Below are 21,829 nucleotides of genomic sequence, written 5' to 3'. Positions count from 1 at the left end.
ACCTGTGGCAGCACTATTGATTTTTAGTCATCACAATTATATGTTTTGCATTTAAATCCATAGTGAGCGCATTATAACTATTGGATTTGTTTAGCATTGTAACAACGCTAATGGTATATCTGAGTATCTGGCTCTTTCAGACATTCCAACGTGTAAATTTTTGTCAATGCATCCAATAGTGCACATGCAAAGTAGGCATGTTGATGAGCGTGCTAACAGGTGATCTCAAGAGCACTGAGATCAGACCTGATATGTATTTCATGGAATACGTTTGTGATAGAGTGGAGATGGGCAAGGCAGTGTTACCAAAACAGTCTTTTCCCCAGGAACACTCTGGTTACTTCCCAGTCCCCACCATGGTGTATGGTTGTCCTTTCATGGGTTCTTTTCCCAATCATGCCTTTCCAGGGTTGTCCTTCTTACATTTTGCGGAGTAGTAGTGGCCATTTTGCCACTGGCAGCAGTTGTTTACGTTTCTCTTTCTCTGTTAGCATTTAAGTTTTGATCTGTTTGCTCCCAGCTTTCACTTCCTTATTGCTGAGGAGATGGCACTGTCTCACAGTACATTTTACATGTCAAGGAAAAATATCAGAGTAAAAACTGACTTAAAAGACCATTCTCATTGTACAAACCCAACTCTTTCAACACAGAGTGCATCACTGTATGAAACATCACAGAGTATATTCCAGATGTTTAAGTGCCTTTAGCGTATCTAAAGCTGCTATAAATTATTAAAAACGATAGAAAAAATAAACACCACCTGGAATTAGAAAAGTGTTTGTAGTGAAAGACTCCTACCTGTGGGGTTTGATTTTGATGTTTCTGTTTTTCATCTATGCAAAGGAAAGCCCCTGAGCAGACTTGTTTTCTTTGGCTCCTGTGCTATCATGCGGTTATGCTTCTTGACAATGTTCTCCCACAATTATTCAACCCTGCTGGTCTTATAGATCTAATTTTTTTAATGGTTCTGCACCATGGATATTTTCATGTGGCAGAGTTTACTCCGGAAAAGCCTGGAACAATTTATTCCATTGTTTAAAGCATGTCTTTGGAAGTAATGGAGTAATTGATTAATTAAACAAACTCCCTTTTGCAATAAGCGATGATCCTTTTGAAAGTGACTGCCAGGGAGATCCTTGGTGAAATTTCAAGTCTTGAATAGTGGCTGCCTATTAGCGTTTACTATGTAGGAAAATCTTGCCATGTGACTTCATTTAACATACAGCACCACCTTGTTTATCTGAAATGTTTCAGGCACATCCGTAGCATTCAGATCAACAGACATTTGAACTGAATTAATTATTGGTTCCAAATATTTAATTGATTTACCTTTTATTTTTGGATGGTGCTTTTATAAATTGTTACAAAATTGGCATTCCTGAATCGGACACTGATTAAAATATGTATAGTGTATGTGGAGTTTTCAATCTATTGCAATCCAAGGTCTCAAGAGCACGTGGAGATTGGAAATTGGTTAAGAAAAACACTGGATGTGCTTGGTGATTGCTAACTGATGGGTGGATCCTGGGAGTTGCTGTGTGCAGTGCACTCTCAGTACAGTACCTTCTTCAAAGGTTTGACTCATGGAAGTGCTGGTAAGAGATTAGTCTGTATTTTCTGATCCCAGTTACAGATGCCTGGGACATCATCACACTGCACACAGCAATGTAAGCTATGCATATTGGTTCCTCTGAGGTGCATATATGTAATCTACACATGAAACATGCCTAATAGGAAGACATCTCTTTTAAGAGATCTAGAGAGGAGACGTGGGGGAGGAATGAGTTGTGTCTGGGTCATTGTTGCTAGGCCAATGCACAAGTAGCATTCCAGGCTCACATGTTTCTGGAATTTGGTGTGGTAGGGTTGGGCACAGTCAAACTACAGGGAGCCTATTGAGCAATAGACTCCACTGAGGGCAAGTAGTCAGGGCAGCTGCTTTCCTACAGGACATATGACAGGAGTGGGCTGGGAGAGGCTCAGCCACAGAGCAGCAAGCAGGCTGTTTTCTCCTAACTCTGAAGCATTTTGCAGCAGGCTAGTGATATTGTTAACTTTACAACAGAGGAACTCTGGCAGTCTTAGTTATAGAAAGGGGAAATGGGGAGAGCAAACTAATGTCTTTCTTTTTCATTGTATACCTTGGATGTTATCTGACTTTAGCCAAATGGTTGTAATCAAATTGTCTTAGCCAGTCTGGTTCACCAAGTCTTTTCTCATTTAAATGTGATGATGGGGAAAGAGTCATCTATATTTTGCTATTCTCAGATTTGTAATTTTTCATTTACATATTTCGTACTGATAGGTTAATTAGCTGACTAGCAAACTGAGTGATTCCAGTCCAGCAGAGGAGGAGAAAGCCTCTACATGGGTTCTAACTGGAGATTTTTGCCAGCAAGAGGAAGGATGATATTATTGCAGTGCTTTTGTCTTAGCAGACTCTATAAAGTTGATGAGCAAAGACTCTGAGACTCAGGTGAACTCAACCTAAGCTTTTGGAGCTCTGAGTTACTTCTGCCTGTGTTTCCATGAGGGTTTATCTGTTGAGATTTAATTTGGTTATCATGTGTATTATTCAGGTATTAACTGTAAAGATAATGTATGTGGATTATGAAGTTGCCTTTTTATTTAGTGGAAATTAAGCTGCTACTATGACTATTTTTTTATCTTTATGAAGTTGGTACTTAAGGATTAAGTTCATTCCTCTTGTTCTGTTTGGATTTTGTTGTGAGGAGGTTGACTCCATGCGGCCCTTGCTGAAAATCCTCAGCAACTGAATTCTTGGTCTCCATGTGCTTTTCTGTAGGAGTTGTGGGGAAGCACTAAGAGAGAAGTGGTAAAATAAATTCTAGCCCACCCAAAGGTTTCACACGCAGGGATTATTGGCTGCTGGGGCCTGTGACTGATGACAAGGGATTGGGAGAACTTTGTGAAAACACCTTTGGTCCAGTGCCCTTTGTTGGCCCTGATTTTGGGTGGTGGAACTCAGAGCTATGTGGTATTTGATGGGCTTTTTAGTCATGCCCACTGTACTCTTTGTGACGGAGTTATGCACGTATCAGACAGCATGCTACGGTATAGAACATTTAATTGTATTTGGTAAATTATCTCTCTCCTGCAGTTTCCCCTGTTACAGGGGCACATAGGGGTTAGACTAAAGATAAGAAGGATTCATTATAAAGCCCCATGGGTCTAGAGCTTAGGCCTGCAGAGCTGCCAGGTAACTGACCGCTTCAGGCTGCCACCCAGTAGCAACTATAAGGTGCACTCCACTGCCCACTGTGGAAACAGATTAGGGTTACATTGGTGAGGCCTCATCTGGAGTACTGTGTCCAGGTTTGGGCCCCACACTTCAAGAAGGATGTGGATAAATTGGAGAGAGTCCAGCGAAGGGCAACAAAAATGATTAGGGGACTGGAACACATGACTTATGAGGAGAGGCTGAGGGAGCTGGGATTGTTTAGCCTGCAGAAGAGAAGAATGAGGGGGGATTTGATAGCTGCTTTCAACTACCTGAAAGGGGGTTCCAAAGAGGATGTCTCTAGACTGTTCTCAATGGTAGCAGATGACAGAACAAGGAGTAATGGTCTCAAGTTGCAGTGGGGGAGGTTTAGATTGGATATTAGGAAAAACTTTTTCACTAAGAGGGTGGTGAAACACTGGAATGCGTTACCTAGGGAGGTGGTTGAATCTCCTTCCTTAGAGGTTTTTAAGGTCAGGCTTGACAAAGCCCTGGCTGGGATGATTTAACTGGGAATTGGTCCTGCTTTGAGCAGGGGGTTGGACTAGATGACCTTCTGGGGTCCCTTCCAACCCTGATATTCTATGATTCTAGGGGAAGTCTCACCTCAAGGGATTTGACCTCCTGGCTGCTGACTGGCTCCCTGCACTACAGGGCCGGCTCTAGGCACCAGCAAAATAAGCAGGTGCTTGGGGTGGCACATTTCTAGGGGCGGCATTCTGGCGCTGGCCATGCCGCCCCTAGAAATGTGCCCTTGCTACCACAGCTCGCCTCCGCTGCTCGGCTTCTCCCCCCTCCCTCCCAGGTTTGCCGCGCGAAACAGCTGTTTCGCGCGGCAAGCCTGGGAGGGAGGGAGGGAGGGAGGAGAAGCCGAGCGGCGGCGTGCTCAGGGGAGGTGGTGGTGGTGGTGGAGCGGAGGTGAGCTGGGGTGGGGAGCGGTTCCTCTACTCAACCCCCACCCTCGCTCACCGCCGCTCTGCCTGCTCCCCTGAACGTGCTGCCTCTCCCTCGCCTGAGAGGGAGGGGGGAGAAGCGGAGCGGCAGCATGTTCAGGGGAGCAGGCAGAGCGGAGGTGAGCTAGGGTGGGAGGTTGCGGGAGCCGCAGGAAGCAATGTGGGGGGAAATGTAGCACGCCCGGGGGAGGAGGTGGGGCTGGGGATTTGGGGAAGGGGTTGGAAAGGGCCGGAGTTGGGGCGGAGCCAGGGGGGAGCACGAAAAAAAAGCGGGGGCGGCCAAAAATTTTTTTGCTTGGGGAGGCAAAAATCCTAGAGCTGGCCCTGCTGCACTATATAAAGGTAAAGGGCATTCCAGGAAGTGTCCAGGCAACAGTGTGGATTTTCTGTAGCTGCCACAACCATTCCTGTTCCTGAACTCCTGGCTTTGACCTCAGCTGGATTTGGACTTCATCTCCTGACCCAGACCCTGAAACCTGATTTGGACTCTGGCCCTTGATATTGACCCTGGCCTGGAACCTGACTACAAACTCCTCCACTATTCCCGGCCTCAGGTTTAAATCTTCTCTGACCTTGATTCTGACTGTCCTTGTTAGGATCCTGACACCCACCTGGATTTATAGTCCACCTGTAATTAACTGTGACTAACATCCTGCCTCTGTGCATATTGCCTCTCTCTCGGAATGGCTCTGATCTGACGGCTTGCTGGGGAAAGACCTCTGACTGAAATTCTGTTTCTCTCTTGGTGTTTTGGTGGTGGTGGTTCTTATTTCATGTTTATATTGTCGTAGCACTTAGAGGCCAGTCAGGTCAAGGCTGCATTTTTCTAGTTGCTGGTGTTGCTGCTGGTTGTTTTCTAGATTTTCTGCCAATAGTACATTTCCATGGCTGCTGTGAATCTCTGGGGTAAGGAGAGCACAGAAGTTTTAGGATACCTGCTTTTCCCAGTCATGTGTCAATATGAGACTGTAAAACATTAGGGCTTGTTTCTTATAGCTTCTGAACAAACCCTATGATAATGGACAAGATTCTTGGCAAAACACCTACATACAATTCCCCACCCTCCCCGCAAGTCCATTGTTGTCTTTCTCAGCTGAGGTCATTTTGAGTAGTTCCAAAACCTAACTTACCATTCAGGTGGACTAAGATACAACCCAAAGTCTGGTCTTTGCATGGAATGTTTAGTGGCAAAATAAATATTGGAGCAGCCTTCTAAATCCCCATGTTCTTTAAACCTATAAATTGAGTAATGAAACGTGAGATTAAGAGCAGAACCCATCACCTACTTCACATGCTTCTTGCTGACAATGAAACAGCAGAAACAGGCTGGTATCCATCCCTATTGGAAAAAACTGTCAAGCTTTCATACCAGAAAAATGACTTGAGTTATTCTGTAAACTCACTTAGTTGTTCCATAAGCTTTCATTAGGCTGTGCCAGGGACACATAGCACAGTGCAAGGGAGAGATATTATTCACTCTCTGCACTTCAGAGCATACTCAAGGTCAGGTATGCTACAAGAATGCAGCCATAATCCTGTTTTACTGGGGAAAGATCATTTACCTTGCAGTGTGACATCAAAATTATTGCTGCTTTCAGTAGAGAGAGATTCTGTCCATGCAGTTGTCCTTTCAAATTCAATTACAGTTTCCATTCACAAAGGGTTCTTGTAAACAGAGGCTATCTGCTTCATCTTTACTAAAAGTTTTCTTGTCATAACACTTGTAGGGCTGCTTTATCTTGACTCCCAAATGCACTCGAATATGTAACTGCCTTTGTTTTAAATGTTTGGTGGCTGCGGCTGCAAATGTCAGATCTAAGTTCATGTAGAACATACCACCTTGTGCTATTAATGGTTCACTGAGATCAGTTGATACGGCACTAAAATACCAAGGTGCTGGGTGACTTAATAAAAACTTAAATAGAATGTTAACAAATAATGATTGCTACTGATTCTCCACTGCATCTGCTGTGCTAAGGGGTTGATAATAGGGAAGCAATGGTTAGTGCAGGTGTAAGCGGAGGTATAGTCCCGCTATTGTGGGGAACTTTCCTGGCTTCTGCACTACCCCGGAGAAGTGGGCGAGTGAAAGGATCTGAGTCCTCGCTCCCACTTCCTTTACCCAGTGGCCTCCCTGCCCTTGAGGACGCCTCTTCCACTCTCCTGTCTGGCAGAGTCCTCGTAACCCCAACAAGGTTGGGCCCAGGATTCCTGGGTGGCTCGACCCCCAACCCTGCTGCGGTCACCTAGGACAGGGGCTGGGGTGTCCCCACTCGGGGGTACTCTCTCTACACTGGGCACTTCTCTGACCCACTTACATACAAGTTAAAGCAAATGCAAGTTATTTAATCAACAATTAATTTTAAAAAGAATAAGGAAAAATGGGATTGTAACCTGTCAGGGTTACAATCCAAGCCTGGCCTGCAGAGCCTCTTGGCTGAGGCGTCTCCCTGTGCTGGGCCCGCGCCCAGGGTCCCCCTCACTCTCCCCAGCTGCTCACCGCACCCAGCTCCAGACTGCTTCAGCTCCATCACTCTGTCTCAGCACTGCTGCTGCTGCTCTGCCCCAGCTCCCTGGGCTGCTTCTCTGGCCCCTCTGGCTCTGGTTGCTGCAGCTCTGCTCCCAGGACAGGTCTGCTCTGCAGGCTGCTTCTGTGACTCTGCTCCCAGCACTGACCTGCTTCCTGGGCTGCTTTTCTGGCCCCTCTGGCTCTGGTTGCTGCAGCTCTGCTCCCAGGGCTAGTCTGCTCTCTCTGGGCTGTGCTTCTGGCTTTGGGGCTGCAGCTCTGCTCCCAGGACAGGGTCTGCTCTCTCTGGGCTGCTTTTCTGGTCCCTCTGGATCTGGCCCAACTCTGCTCCCCAGCTCAGCTTGGGCCCCTGCTTTCTCCTTAGCTTGGCCCCTCTCTGTCTGACCCAGGCAAAACCAGCTCACACAGAGGAGGGGACCTCCCTGATTAGCCTGCCCGCCCTGTCATTCAGGCTGACCTGGAGCATTGGCCTCTCCCCATTGTTCCTGGGGGCTGTCAGTCTCAGGGTCCTGATTCCCCATCGACCCTTCTCCCTTTTTAGTACTGGGAGCTAGCAACTAAAACACCCCCACTGAATGTTAGTAAGGGGGCAACAGTCCCCTTACACAGGGTTAGGATTTGCAGATTAGTGCCTTGATACTGACTTGCTGCGTGACTTTATCTGAGTCACTTATATTCCAGTCCTCTGGTGTACTGAGTGTTTCTTTGAATGTGCTGAGGCCCTCAGCTTCCGTTGACATGAATGGGAGATGAGGTTGCTCAGCAACCAGAAGGAATGTAGGACTGGGCCTTTAACCTCGCTGGGACTCAGTTCCATTTATTTTACAGTTGGATAAATACTGTGATACTTTTGCCCCACAGTGAAATTTAATATTTGCAAAGCTCTTCTACTGCCTTTTTTTGGAGGACCTCAAAGTACAAATTACCGTTATTGGGGCCTATTTAAGTGGTGTTGATAGACACAGGGAGCCCTTGACATGGTGTGGTGGATGCCTGAGGGGCAGTTTGAAATGCTGCTGTGATATTCTACCCTCACGCCTCTGTACCATCGCGGGTATTGTTTGAACTGCTCAGTAAGTTTTGTGATGATCAAGACATTTGTGTGGGATTGAGACATCTTCCCTTTTATTGTGCCTTTCACATGTTTCCCCCCACTTCCTGTTCAACAGGAAACTTCTATCAGCTGTTTCTCTTACTCTGTCCAGGAATACGTATCCCAGACCTGTTCATGTTGTTTATTGTTTCACCTTCCATTCCTAACCCTCTCCAATGGTATGGAAGAAGAGTTTGGGGGCAAACTGGGATGGGGAAGGAAGGTTTCACACTGAAGATTAGATCTTGTAGGGTTGGTCTTGATTATTATTACTACTACATTTTTAGCTTCCAAAGATGGTGCTACAATGGAAGTAGGGCACATTAGCTGAATCACAAACTACAGACTTTGGGAAGTTTGGATCTGAATCCAGATCCAAACTCTGTGGCATAAGCCTAACTCTGGAGTGTACTGTATACAACACAAAAAGAAAAGGAGGACTTGTGGCACCTTAGAGACTAACAAATTTATTTGAGCATAAGCTTTCATGAGCTACAGCTCACTTCATCGGATGCATTCAGTGGAAAATACAGCGGGGAGATTTATATACACAGAGAACATGAAACAACGGGAGTTACCATACACACTGTAACGAGAGTGATCAGATAAGGTGAGCTATTACCAGCAGGAGAGCAGGGGGTGGAGGGAACCTTTTGTAATGACAATCAAGGTGGGCCATTTCCAGCAGTTGACAAGAATGTCTGGGGAAGGGGGGCGGAGCGGAATAAACATGGGGAAATAGTTTTACTTTTCGTAATGACCCATCCACTCCCAGTCTTTATTCAAGCCTAAATTAATTTTATCCAGTTTGCAAATTAATTCCAATTCAGCAGTCTCTCCTTGGAGTCTGTTTTTGAAGTTTTTTTTGTTGAAGAATTGCCATTTTTAGGTCTGTAATCGAGTGACCAAAGAGATTGAAGTGTTCTCCGACTGGTTTTTGAATGTTAGAATTCTTGACGTCTGATTTATGTCCATTTATTCTTTTACGTAGACACTGTCCAGTTTGGCCAATGTACGTGGCAGAGGGGCATTGCTGGCACATGATGGCATATATCACATTGGTAGATGTGCAGGTGAACGAGCCTCTTATAGTGTGGCTGATGTGATTGGTCTACAGCCGAGCGCTGAGGTACAACCGCATTTGCTCCAACCCCTCAGACAGAGACCAACACCTACAAGATCTTCACCAAGCATTCTCAAGACTACAATACCCACATGAGGAAATAAGGAAACAGAACAACAGAGCCAGATGTGTACCCAGAAGCCTCCTGCTGCAAGACAAGCCCAAGACAGAAACCAACAGAACTCCACTGGCCATCACAGACAATCCTCAGCTAAAACCTCTCCAGCACATCAGTGATCTACAGCCCATCCTGGACAACGATCCCTCACTTTCACAGGCCTATATCACATTGGTAGATGCACAGGTGAACGAGCCTCTGATAGTGTGGCTGATATGATTAGGCCCTATGATGGTGTCCCCTGAATAGATATGTGGACAGAGTTGGCAATGGGCTTTGTTGCAAGGATAGGTTCCTGGGTTAATGGTTCTGTTGTGTGGTGTGTGGTTGCTGGTGAGTATTTGCTTCAGGTTGGGGGGCTGTCTGTAAGCAAGGACTGGCCTGTCTCCCAAGATCTGTGAGAGTGATGGGTTGTCCTTCAGGATAGGTTGTAGATCCTTGATGTTGCGTTGGAGAGGTTTTAGTTGGGGGCTGAAGGTGATGGCTAGTGGCGTTCTGTTGTTTTCTTTGTTGGGCCTGTCTTGTAGTAGGTAACTTCTGGGTAGTCTTCTGGCTCTGTCAATCTGTTTCTTCGCTTCAACAGGTGGGTATTGTAGTTGTAAGAACGCTTGATAGAGTTCTTGTAGGTGATTGTCTCTGTCTGAGGGGTTGGAGCAAATGCGGTTGTATCGTAGAGCTTGGCTGTAGACAATGGATTGTGTGGTGTGGTCTGGATGAAAGCTGGAGGCATGTAGGTAGGAATAGCAGTGAGTAGGTTTCCGGTACAGGGTGGTGTTTATGTGACCATTGCTTATTAGCACTGTAGTGTCCAGGATACAATTAACTTAGGCTTGAATAAAGACTGGGAGTGGATGGGTCGTTACACAAAGTAAAACTATTTCCCCATGTTTCCCTCCCCCCACCCCCCTGCTATTCCTCACATGTTCTTGTCAACTGCTGGAAATGGCCCACCTTGATTGTCACTACAAAAGGTTCCTCCCCCCCGCCCCCCGCTCTCCTGCTGGTAATAGCTCACCTTACCTGATCACTCTTGTTACAGTGTGTATGGTAACACCCATTGTTTCATGTTCTCTGTGTATATAAATCTCCCTGCTGTATTTTCCACTGAATGCATCCGATGAAGTGAGCTGTAACTCACGAAAGCTTATGCTCAAATAAATTTGTTAGCCTCTAAGGTGCCACAAGTCCTCCTTTTCTTTTTGCGGATACAGACTAACACGGCTGCTACTCTGAAACCTGTCTGTATACAACACAGTACACATATAATTCCCAGAATTACAGTGGGGATTTTTCTTACATACACACACAGTTGATGCTTTCTACTGTGTAAGATTTTTGGATATGTGAGTACATTTTCCATGTAAAATATAGACCATTCATTTTACTTCAGTGTCTGAATAGGTCATGCCTGTATCATAATGTATTTATTGCCAATATTTCCAATGATGAACTTTAATCCATACCTGGTTGTCTCTCTCTCTCTTTCAATAGCTTGGAAAGTAATGATTTGGGGAGAGCCTTGTAATGGGAAAAAGCCTTGACAAAAATGCTTTGACTCAAACTCACAAGCCATAACTACTTCCTGCAGGCTGGTGGGAACTGGAAGAGTCAGTCTTCATGGGACTCTCTCTCCTCTGTTGATAGTTGAAAATTCTAATCTCAGTGCTTGTTACAAGTCACATCAGATGGTGGTCTGATTATGTGCTGCTATATCATTAGACTAATGCAAAAAGCCAACCAAGATAAAATTACTAATGAAGATGTGGGGTGGGAGGGTGAGTGGGCATAAAAAGCAATCTCTAATGTAATCTGCTCTCGCTTTAGTTTCATTAATGTATTTTCAGCAGGATGCATAGGTTTTAAATTGGGGAAGTTTAACCTCCTGTATACCACAAAATGTATCTGTAAGAGAAGATTAGCCTCTCTCATTAGGAATTAAACTAAATGTGGGGCTAAAAAATAATTTGATCTACAAATCTTTGTCATTTGAAAGCCAAAGGAGTAATTTCCTAGCTGGTAAAATGTTCAATCCTAAAAACTGATCTTATTTGCATGCTATATATTTATACCACATCTGCATTGAGGAGCCTCACTTAATGGACCGCTTTCACCCTTTGCCTGTTGGATATAACGGGTTGGAGCTGAGTGAGGCCCCCCATTTAATGTTACGTAGACTTAATGGATCTGTGTCCCAAGATTTGCCGGTGTGTCCATAAAGCAGACTGTAAGAACCTGCAAGGTTGAAACCTGGGACTATAGAGGTTCTGTGCTGCTCACGCCACTGCCTTGCCAATCGCCATGGAAGGCTTAGAGTGGAGTCCCATAGAAGGAACCTGTGAGGCTGAGCGTGGCAGGAAGAACCTCCCAGACAGACCTGAGTGATAGCCCCTTGCTGCATCTGTAGGGTCCTTAGATTCTTGTTGCATAGCTGTCAGCTGGGGCATTCCTGTTTGGGCCATGTGGCCAGTTAAGTCTCTGAGCTGTGACGCAGGAATACACCCCACATTTCGAGTTAGGGAGGCAGAGAGCATGGACATAGTGGCCAGATCGGGTGGAATCTGTGACCCACTCCTAGCAAGCCTGCGATGAGAGGATTCCTTCTCATAGGACTGTCCAGCCATAGCGCCTCCATGGGTATCTAGACACCAAGGGTGTCCCAAAGCCCAGAAGTAGAAAGCTGACAAATTCACTGCGGTTCTTCTTCAACCCATAAAACGCAATTACTCATGGGCTGGTTAACAAACTGGAGCTCCCTTTCTGATGGCGTCATTCTCAATAGCTTATTAACTAGTGTGTGGCCTTTCTCTAGGAATTATGAGAGCAGATATAAAGAACTGCTTATAAAACTGTTTATTCTCAGTGGGATGTCCTGAGGGGTAACAGATTCATCAGTGGCTTGTCGGAATGGAAATTAAGATGGGGAAAACGTTAGGGTGCTTGTGGTTTTTGGCATCAGAGAATAAACATTTCTTCATGGACAGAGCTGAGCATGAAATTTACTGCCCAATTTTTATGAGTGAGATTTCAATCATTTTTCTATGCTTTGCTGTAGCTGTCAAAAAGCAACAACAAAAACCTGTTCAGAAATTGCATGGTTGACATTTGTGTCGGTTGTGTTGTAAAACTTACTGAGCTTTAGCTGGTGAATGTGGGGTTGTCATTTTTATAAGATCTCAAATGTTTTCTTAACTACGTCAGTGCTATATGGAAGTGCAGTATAGGCCCAATAAGGTCCCCCTGAACTAATGATACTCTTTTTATTGACTAAAATGAGAGTTGAATCAGTCACCATACAGATGGTTGTGAGGACATGTTTCAAACATCCTCACGTTTCATCAGAATCAAGAATACCGAATTTGAGAACTAACTCCTCCCGGAGAACTCCCTGCTTCTCGGCACTAAAGTGGGGCCTACATCTAAAATGGATTTCCTTTTACATACAGAATTTCACTGTTTAAATGTACCCACCATTTGCCCTTATACCGTACAGGCAAAGAAATATCAAGTTGGAGCTATAGGAAGCTGTCAAACTATTGCTGGTTATTTTGCTCATTTTTCTTTACAGTAATCCTTTTAGAAGTCTGAAGCTGCCAAGTGTTTGCTAGAGATGTCCAAAACAGTTATATCAAACCCTGAACATGCTTTGAGCTAAGTCTGGCTTCATGGTTGAGTAGATTTTTGCAAACCTAGGAGGAGGAAGGGGAAATTTGCATTCTCCTCTATAATATCTCCCCCTTGGTTGCTGGGCTCCCTCCCAGTGACCACCCTTTCCTTTCCTCCCTCCCAACAACTCCCAGAATCCCACTACTTAAATTATTGGTGCCTCTTCAAGGCAAGTTCAATGTCCTGCTGTTTCACGCGGTGCCCTTCTTCCACCTTTGGGGCGTGCTGGGTGGCTGCAAGGCAGAGCAGCCGGCTCCTCCAAAGACTTTTGTGGCTAGGAAGTTGCCTCGCCCTTACTCTCCTGCAACACACCCCTTTCCTCCCACTGCAGCAGTTTGTACTTAAGCTACAGAACAGGCAGTGACACTTAAGGCCTAACGTGATAGGCGGGGTGGGGGGGACACTTTCCTTCTCCTACTGTCCTAATGGATGGTATAGGAGGAGTTAGACGCTCCCAGGAGACCTTTGAGAACAGAAAGTTTGTGGCGCAGCCCAGCAGTTCTTTCAGTGGTACAAGTAGTGGGACGTGGCCACCACCAGTTGTGATGTTGGCCAACCGGGTGCTAGTTCATGCTAAGGTCCCCATGTCTCGACTAAACACTGACAAGTACATCACTGGAACCAGTCTTGTGGATTAGTATTGTTAAGATAGATATTAGAATTATGCTTATATGTTACTGCATGCATTAGTCTCACTTATTACATCTGTATCCCACGCTGTAAGGTCATATTTAAGCCTTTGTGTCATAAGCCTCTGTAACGTGTAAAACATCAGACAGGAGAGAGAAAATAACTAGTGTGAAATGCTGGTCCCCTATAGAAGGTGTTATATCCTGCCCAAGAAAGAAGGCCCATTGAAACCAGACAGACAAGGGTGGAACATTAAAGAAAACAAAAGACTTTGTTGTTTACTTCCCCTTCGCCCCAGCCATGACGATGAGTTATGCAAGTGAATTCCTTCCATCTGCTGAGGCTATATACCGCTTACATTGGTATACGTTCTGTCGCTCAGGGGTGTAAATAAGCCACCCCTCGAGCCACATAAGTTGCACCGACCTAAGGGCTGGAGGTATTTGCAAAGGCTGGAGTAATTATGTTGCCTGGAGAGCTTTCTCTCATCAGCTTAGAGTGTCCACTCTAAGCTCTTTAGTGTAGCTATAGCCTGAGTGTGTAACTCTAAGCAGAAGGGGGTAAGGGTATAAAAACCACTACCAAGGAGGAAATGTATCTCTATGCTCCTTGGACTCTGGGCAAAATCTTTTAGACATAAGCAACAAAACCCCAGTGCTTAGCCTGGGTTAGCCCTAAGGGACATATAGAGCTTGCTTATTATAAAAGCTTCTACTAACTTTTGAAAGTTAAGATTGGAGTTCATTTGTGTGTATATGTTGTTTCCTTTTCCTATATAATAAATCTTGATAGTTTATTATAGGATTAGCTAAAAGCATTGTCTTTGATGTGAGATCTAAAATGCAATTGACCTGGGGTAAGTGACTCCTCCTTTGGGATTGGGAATCACAAAGGTAGGCTTATCTATGTGACAGGATAGATCAGAGTGCCCAAGGGAACTGTCTATGACTCTGTGGTTAGGCTGTTAAAGTGCCTGAGGAGTTCACACCTCATACCTGGTTGGTGTAATCTCCACCAGTTTGGGGTTTATGCCCTGTTTCTTAACAGTCTGCCCTGAGGTTGGTACTCTCGCTTTTGAGCCATTGTGGGACAGCTTGATACTGAGCACCCCCAAAGACCAAATGAGGGGGCCACTGGGCCAGGAGGCAGTGGGAGGGGAAATAGGTCTCTGAGACCTCCCTTTAGATGCTAGTGATAAGGGGGGCAAGGGCTGTGGGGTTTGTTGGTAGTCAGTAGTGAGGTAGTGAGTCCTTAGTATGAGAGTGGAAGTTGAGATGTTCCCCTCACACCTTCAAGCAAACAGGACAGTATTTGGTTTATGGCAAACCCTCATGAACCAAAATGCAGGGCTCAGTTCAGTAGCATACAGTGAACTTTGCAGGGCTCACAGTAAGGATGCCTCCTGTCCAGGTTTTCCAAGGATTGTCCCTATTTTGTGGTAGATGTTCTGGGAAATGTGTAAGCATTCTCAGAACCCATTGCCAGTTCCTCCCCCCCCCCCACCCCCCCACCCCCACCTCAGAGGTGGCAACCCCAGCTTACACAGCTCTGCTGTTTGCTTCCTCTTCTGTTCCCTTTCTCTCCAGGACATGTGGGTGCTATCTCATTACTGTAAGTTTGGCCATGATTATGGGAGATTTTATTTGTAAAGAAACAAGTGCATGTAAGAACTTGTGTTCAAAAAATATCTGAAGAATTACATTAAATTGACAAGTGGGTACTGCATAAGAAACAGCAAAGGTCAAACTTGGGGGCTGCCAGCTGTGATGGTGTCACATTAATTACTCTTTTACAGCTGGCCTCTTCTGGGAGAATTAAATTCAGGTATTTAGAATTTGCTGACAGGTAGGAACAGCTACAGAATTTGTAAATGCTTTCAATTCGGCAAGTACATACTGTATTATTGTGGAGTAGGACAGTATTCGAATGTCCTACTTAGTCATTACTGGTTCATTTCTGCCTACCGGGTAATTATTGATGCTCTGATACTTTGATCATACAGTACATACAAAATAACTAGTCATTTATCAGTTATTGGCAGCTTTTCATTTCTAGCATGGCCTTGTTAGAAGAAGTTTGATAATAATAAGCCTTTTACAATTAACCTTCACAACATCCCTGTGTGGTAAGGAAGTATGCCTATCTCGATGGGGAACTGAGGCACAGAGAGATTAAGTTACTTGCCCAATGCCACACAGCAAATCAATGGCAGACTTTCTGGATTTTCTGGAATTCTTGTCTCCTAATTCTGTGTTTAAATTGCTGAACAGTGCCTCTGTCTCTCACTATATTGTAGACCTTCTTATCCATCTTATTTCTAGTTTTTCTCTGCCATGTGAACATTGGAAAAGAATGCAAGATTCAGTTCTGTTCCTAATAGTGACTTGATCAAGAACATGGTGGGGTTCTATTTTTATTCTCTCTCAGTAGTTTCCTTGTCAAATGAGGTAGCTGGATAAGTCTTTCTTCCAGATTGCCAGCCCTACAAACTAAACATAATCAGGCTGTGCTCCATTTGAGGACTGGTCTATTTACAAAGTTGCAGCAGTGTAATGAAAGTCATGATTTTATAATGATTTTAGTTAACCCAGTGCAACATTGTGTGTGGATCTTCTTATATTGATTCAAACCTAGCTTATATTGGTTAAGCTTGTGTCAGTAAATTTACTGGTGCAACTAAACTGATATAATTCATTTTAAACTATATGAGAAACACAAGAGCTGCCCCAGTTTAACTAAATTGATTTAAGTTAAATCAGTGCAACTTGTGCATAAACAAGCCCCGATTATCATCCTCACTGATGAATACGGTGCAATTAGAGTTTAGCTGACAATGTGCTGATGGTGTGCAATGCCTAAGATTATCCATTCTCACTCAGGCATAACTGAAATGGCTCTGCACTGTTAGCTATTAACAGTAGAAGCTTATTTTTATCAGTAAAATAAGGAGCTTTCTGACTTAGGCTTTGTCTAAACTGGTGGTATGGGCTAGACTACATGTAGCTACACGCTGCAGTGAAAAGCAGGCTGCATACATACTGTGGTGCATAGCTACATGCGACAGTGAAAGGCTCTGACAGGGGGGAGGCAGTGGGGGGAGGCCCCAGAGCTGTGCCAGAGCTTCCCCCTTGGTGGAGTCTTTCCCTGTTGTGGGGAAAGGCGTTGGCAGCACTGAGGGAGTTCTGACACTAAGTCGCATTAAATGCTCCACACAGGCCAGCCAGGGTCTGTAACACCAGCAAAGCTCTGTTAGTAAGGTCTGGTGTTGCTGATACTTGTTCATTATCAGCAGATAGGTGCTGAGTAGATTAACACCCCCTGAAGAACAACACTTGTGTTGATGCTGAAAGTGATGCTACTAAATACCACCAAAGGCTTTGTGTCCATCCTTCCTCCGCCTTCTATTAAACAAGACATCAAAAGATTGAGAACATCCTCATCATGTATTAACTCCATCATCTGTATGTCTCTTGTCTGATACTTCAATTGCAAACTCTTGCTGTTTGTAGGGCGCATAGCATGAAGGGGGCTGGTCAATGGCAGGGACTCGAGTGTTATTGCAATACAAGTAATTAATAATAAAACTGTTGAACCTGGGAGAGGTGAAGAGTGGAGTCTGCTATCAAGCTTTCTATGGACTGGCAGTGCTTAATTTATGCCAGGGCTTGCCAGGGCTGAGCCGCAGCACCTCTAGACTTGGCAGTTCATAGCCCTGGCACTCTGGGCTTGCTGCTTCAGTTATGGATGTAAAAAAAATTGCTTTTTCATTACAAATTAAGCACTATGAACTGGCCTATACAAATCTTAATTGTGCTATGTGGCACACAGCTATTGTAGTGATGGATACCACTGAAATTATTATGTATTTTTAATGTAGTAGCTAGAGCTCCCATTCAGAGATTAGGCATTGTATGTGTTTCACTAATCCAGTCCAGACCAGGGTATCATTTTCACAACAATTTTCATGAAAAATGTCCCCCCTTTTTTCCCCTCTCACAAAATCAAATTTTGGAAAAACTTGACCAGCTGTACTTACACAGAAAATCCAGTGGATAGTACTTTCTGTACTTGGTTTGTAGGTCCAGTTGAACAAGATGACATTTATCATTTATTGAGTGCTAGAATTGTGGAGGTAGCTGTACAGAAAAGAGAATAGATATTGACCTGGCTCAAAGGAGCCCAGTTCAGATGCTTGATAGGGATTATTGTGTTAACAGGTCTTTTTTTAGTTTTGCTATCTCTAGATTGCTTGTTTACTAAGGACAAAATTCTCTTGCTTCTGCAATGAAATACTCTGCTCAATATTCAGCTTTCCCTATATGTTCGGAACCTCTTCTAAATTGAGAGGGATTAATCTGTGGATCTGGACAAGCGGGGAAACCAATGTCAAAGCTGGCTACAATTGTATGGATCTGCAGAGAAATGTATCCTCTTTCAGTCATTTAACTGTGCAGTTGTGATAAGTGTAAATGATGGATTTCTGTTAGTTCTGTTTCAGAGTAGCAGCCGTGTTAGTCTGTATTCGCAAAAAGAAAAGGAGTACTTGTGGCATCTTAGAGGCTAACCAATTTATTTGAGTATAAGCTTTCGTGAGCTACATGAGTACAGACAGTGTCTTGGAGAGAAGTCAGACATCTGGTTGAGATTCCAGGTTTAGGAATGCAGATGATGCAAATGCTGAAATGCCAAACACATTTGCCCAGCAGTGCAGTAATGGTGATAAACAAGGTAATTTAAGTAAACAGCAGAAAATAATAAAAGAGAGGAGAGAAAATAAATTCTGTAAAGGTAACAAGTGAAGTTTCTTTGGGGGAGTCTACACAATATTCCTTTCAATAGGCCATTATCCATTACTCTGTGTAGATTCTACTTTGTATGCCACATGCAAAATTATATTCAGATTTATTTGCTTGTTCCAGAAACAATTTTGCACTTTAAAATAACTGATCAGAATCAGATTTAGATTGTTAGAACATAAGAATGGCCATGCTGGGTCAGACCAATGGTCCATCTAGCCAGTTTCCTGTCCTCCAACAGTGGCCAGTGCCAGATGCGTCAGAAGGGATGAACGGAACATAGCAATTACTGAGTGACGCATCCCCAGCCAACCAGTCCCATCTTCTGGCAATCAGAGGTTTAGGGACACCTGGAGCATGGGATTGTGTCCCCGACCCTCTTGGCAAAAAGCCATTGATGGACCTATCTGCCCTGAATTTATCAAGTTAGATTAACATGGCATGTTATATATATATATATTTTATCTTTATATAAAATTAAATTGTAAACAAAATAAGAAACAAGAGGGACTGCGTCTGAGTATTCTGGATAAAACATAACGTCATAGTGATATGTTGGTGTGTGATCGGAAATAGTGGGCCTGACTCAGAGCAATGTGTGGGTTAGATATATGTGTTACATGTGGGCAAATGAGTGAGTCTAAATTAGTGTGATGGGCATATTGAAGGGGGGCGGAAAAGTGTAAATCTGACCATCTTGACATTGACTTACGCTTGGGCTGATTTGGTTTATTGTCTTTTGGGGTTAACATAGGCTAATGTAATTAGCTCCATGCAGCATGTATTTGTTTCAGTGGGGGCCAATGTTAACCCACTTTTATGGGAGGGACAAGAAGATTAAATCACTTACCCAAGTGACCCGGGGTCACACAACAATTCAGTGACAGGTCAGAGAGTAGGAAAAATACAGGACTCTCTTATCTTCCAGACTTCCTTCACAGTCTATATTACACTCATTAAAGGGACACTGTCTTGGGAATCACATTACTGTCTGAAAGTTTAGACTACTGAAGTTACAAGTAACATATAAGAGCATTATAACTGCAAGAAGGTACCAGAAAAAAAATTCTCTGAACTTTCAGGTTAATTTACTTTGTACATTTGACAGCCTTTGAGTATATACTCAGTTTCATGATTTGTCCTGTACCATCAATCTCTTTGGCTCCTGTCCTGAATTGCATGTGAGCACTTTATACACATGAGTAGTCTCACTGTGTTAAACTGGTCTAACTCATATGCATAAAGTTACAAGCTAGTCACATATTTAACTGTTTGAAGAATAGGAATCATGATCAGTTTATCCCTTGCTGGAAAAAGAACAGGGTAGCATGAACAAAGTCACAGGAAAACACTTCTTTGTTTTAAAAATAATTTTTTTAAAAAATCAGTTTGTTTTTTTTAAAGCAAGTACATCATTAAATAGGTGCTGTATAAGAAAGTGGTGTTTTCTTCAATTAAATCTCATAGCAGAGATATTTAAAACAATGGACTAAATTAATTCCTGGAATAATTCCATTAAACCTATGCCTTTAATAGAGAATTAGAATGGTGTATAATGAATAAGGCTATGTTTTAGTCACAGGTATTTTTAGTAAACGTCATGGACAGGTCACAGGCAGTAAACAAAAACCCGCGGCCCATGACTTATACTATAACTAAAACTTGGACCGGTGGACTGTGGGTGCTCTGGGGGGGGGCGGACTGGGGGAGCGCCGTGGGTGCAGGGGAGGTGGCCTGGGGGAGGGGCCTGTGGCCTGGGACCCCCGCTGGTGCTGGGGGGGAGGGTTGGCTGGGCTGGCAGGGCTGGCAGGCTCCCTACCCAGCTCCGCATGGCTCCCGGGAAGCGGCCGGCATGTCCTTGTAGCTCCTAGGGGGAGGGAAGGTGGCGGGCTCCACACGCTGCCCTCGCCACGAGCACCGGCTCCGCAGCTCCCATTGGCCGGGAACCGCCTGGCCCCTCCACCTGGGAGCTGCAGGGACATGCCGGCCGCTTCCAGGGAGCCCCCCCAGGTAAGCACCACCCTGTACCCCAACTTCCTGCCTCAGCCCTGAGCCCCCTCCCAAACTACTGCTGGTAGGGGGGAGGGCTGTGGTGTCCTGAGACTGCCCCAGCAATGGGCCGGTGCAGCTGGCTCAGGGGCTGCCCAAGCTGCTCAGGCAGCCCCAGAGCCAGCCGCACCAGCCTCTACAGAAGTCATGGAAGTCATGGGAAGTCACAGAATCCCTGACTTCCGCAACAGACACACAGCCTTCATAATGAACATTACTAGCAGATAAGTGTTCTTATGACTGGTACAAGTAACATATGCAGGACTGTTCAAATGCAATTGCTCCCCTCCTGATAAATTAGATCTTGGGCTTCAGATACTTCTGTTGGTGCTTGAAAATCTAGGACACTTGACATTTCCTACTAAAGAGAATCATAGACTATCAGGGTTGGAAGGGACCTCAGGAGGTCATCTAGTCCAACCCCCTGCTCAAAAGCAGGACCAATCCCCAATTTTTGCCCCAGATCCCTAAATGGCCCCCTTAAGGATTGAGCTCACAACCCTGGGTTTAGCAGGCCAATGCGCAAACCACTGAGCATGAAATCAGAATTGTCCACAAATTGCCAAGATTTACAACTGTTAGCTGTAGAACTGCATACCAAGCCTCTTGAAGGGACCTAAAAGCAAGAAATCTAAATAGCTGGTGACTGATGTTCTCTTAAGAGGGGCCATGTCTGAGGGTTTTTGTACTTACATCATTTCTTAAAAGGCCCAACACACACAAATGATTAGACTTGGTGCTCTGAGAGAAAAGGTACCTCACTGGAGGACTGCTAGCCCAAACTATGTGAGCAGCTTCTTGATACTGCCTTGTAGAGAACTTTCTACTTGTCTATCTCCAAATCTTTATGCAGGACATTTCCTCACATTCCCCTTTTAACTATGCAAAAGATATTTTCCTTGGTTAAACCATCTTGTGAATGTAAAAAACAAAAAAACCCAAACCATGTTCCCTTCTCTAATCAGGAAAAGTTGCTTACTAATCACATGTTTGTGCAATGGTAGGAAAGGCTGAAGGAAATCGCCATCAACCAAAAAAAAAATGTTCCTATCGTTCAGAATGATTATCTAGGCCAGTTTGGACAATTTGGTTGCCATAGCTTATGCATGTGTAAACTATTCATAGAAACAGCTGTACGCCTTGTTGTCAGACAGCTTGGTCCTCAGATTTTCAACGCACTGGAATTTGGAAAGTTTAAACCTGTCTTGCATATCATTGGAAAACATGTACGAGGATTGTGCATGTTTCCATGTAGTATATGACTAGAACTTTATTCATAGGTATGATGTATATTTCTGAGACTATCTGTGAGATATCACAGGTACAAATGATCTGGAATACCCAGAAACAGAATGTCAACAAGATTTCATTAATATTGTATCTTTTCTATAACACTCTTACCTATTACAGTTTCAGAAGAACCCCAGTGTTTAAAATAGCATTTGTGTTATGTTACAATAGAGCACTTCCAACTTTTATCCCATGTTGTAGGAGGGTTTCTTTCATATTTGGGAGATATTGGTCTTTGTGGTGAGATTAATCCCCTGTGAAATACAAATTGCGAGCGTTAGTGGTAACCCTAGCCTATCAAACTCAAAAATATGTTGAGGTGTGTCTATACTACAAACGTTCGCCG

The 21,829-nt window shown here is 44.2% G+C and overlaps 1 protein-coding gene across 2 annotated transcripts in view; it reads left to right on the top strand.

Annotated features, from left to right (window-relative positions):
- CCBE1 (collagen and calcium binding EGF domains 1) overlaps nt 1–21,829 on the top strand; it is a 228,529-nt gene that overhangs the window by 97,139 nt on the left and 109,561 nt on the right. The gene's annotated exons all lie outside the window — the stretch shown is intronic.

This window comes from Lepidochelys olivacea (assembly GCF_965140295.1).
Source record: "Lepidochelys olivacea isolate rLepOli2 genome assembly, chromosome: 5".
In the NCBI taxonomy this organism is placed as follows: domain Eukaryota; kingdom Metazoa; phylum Chordata; order Testudines; family Cheloniidae; genus Lepidochelys; species Lepidochelys olivacea.
The sequence above is the reverse complement of the archived record's forward strand: the minus strand, read 5'-3'. Positions and strand labels throughout refer to the sequence as shown.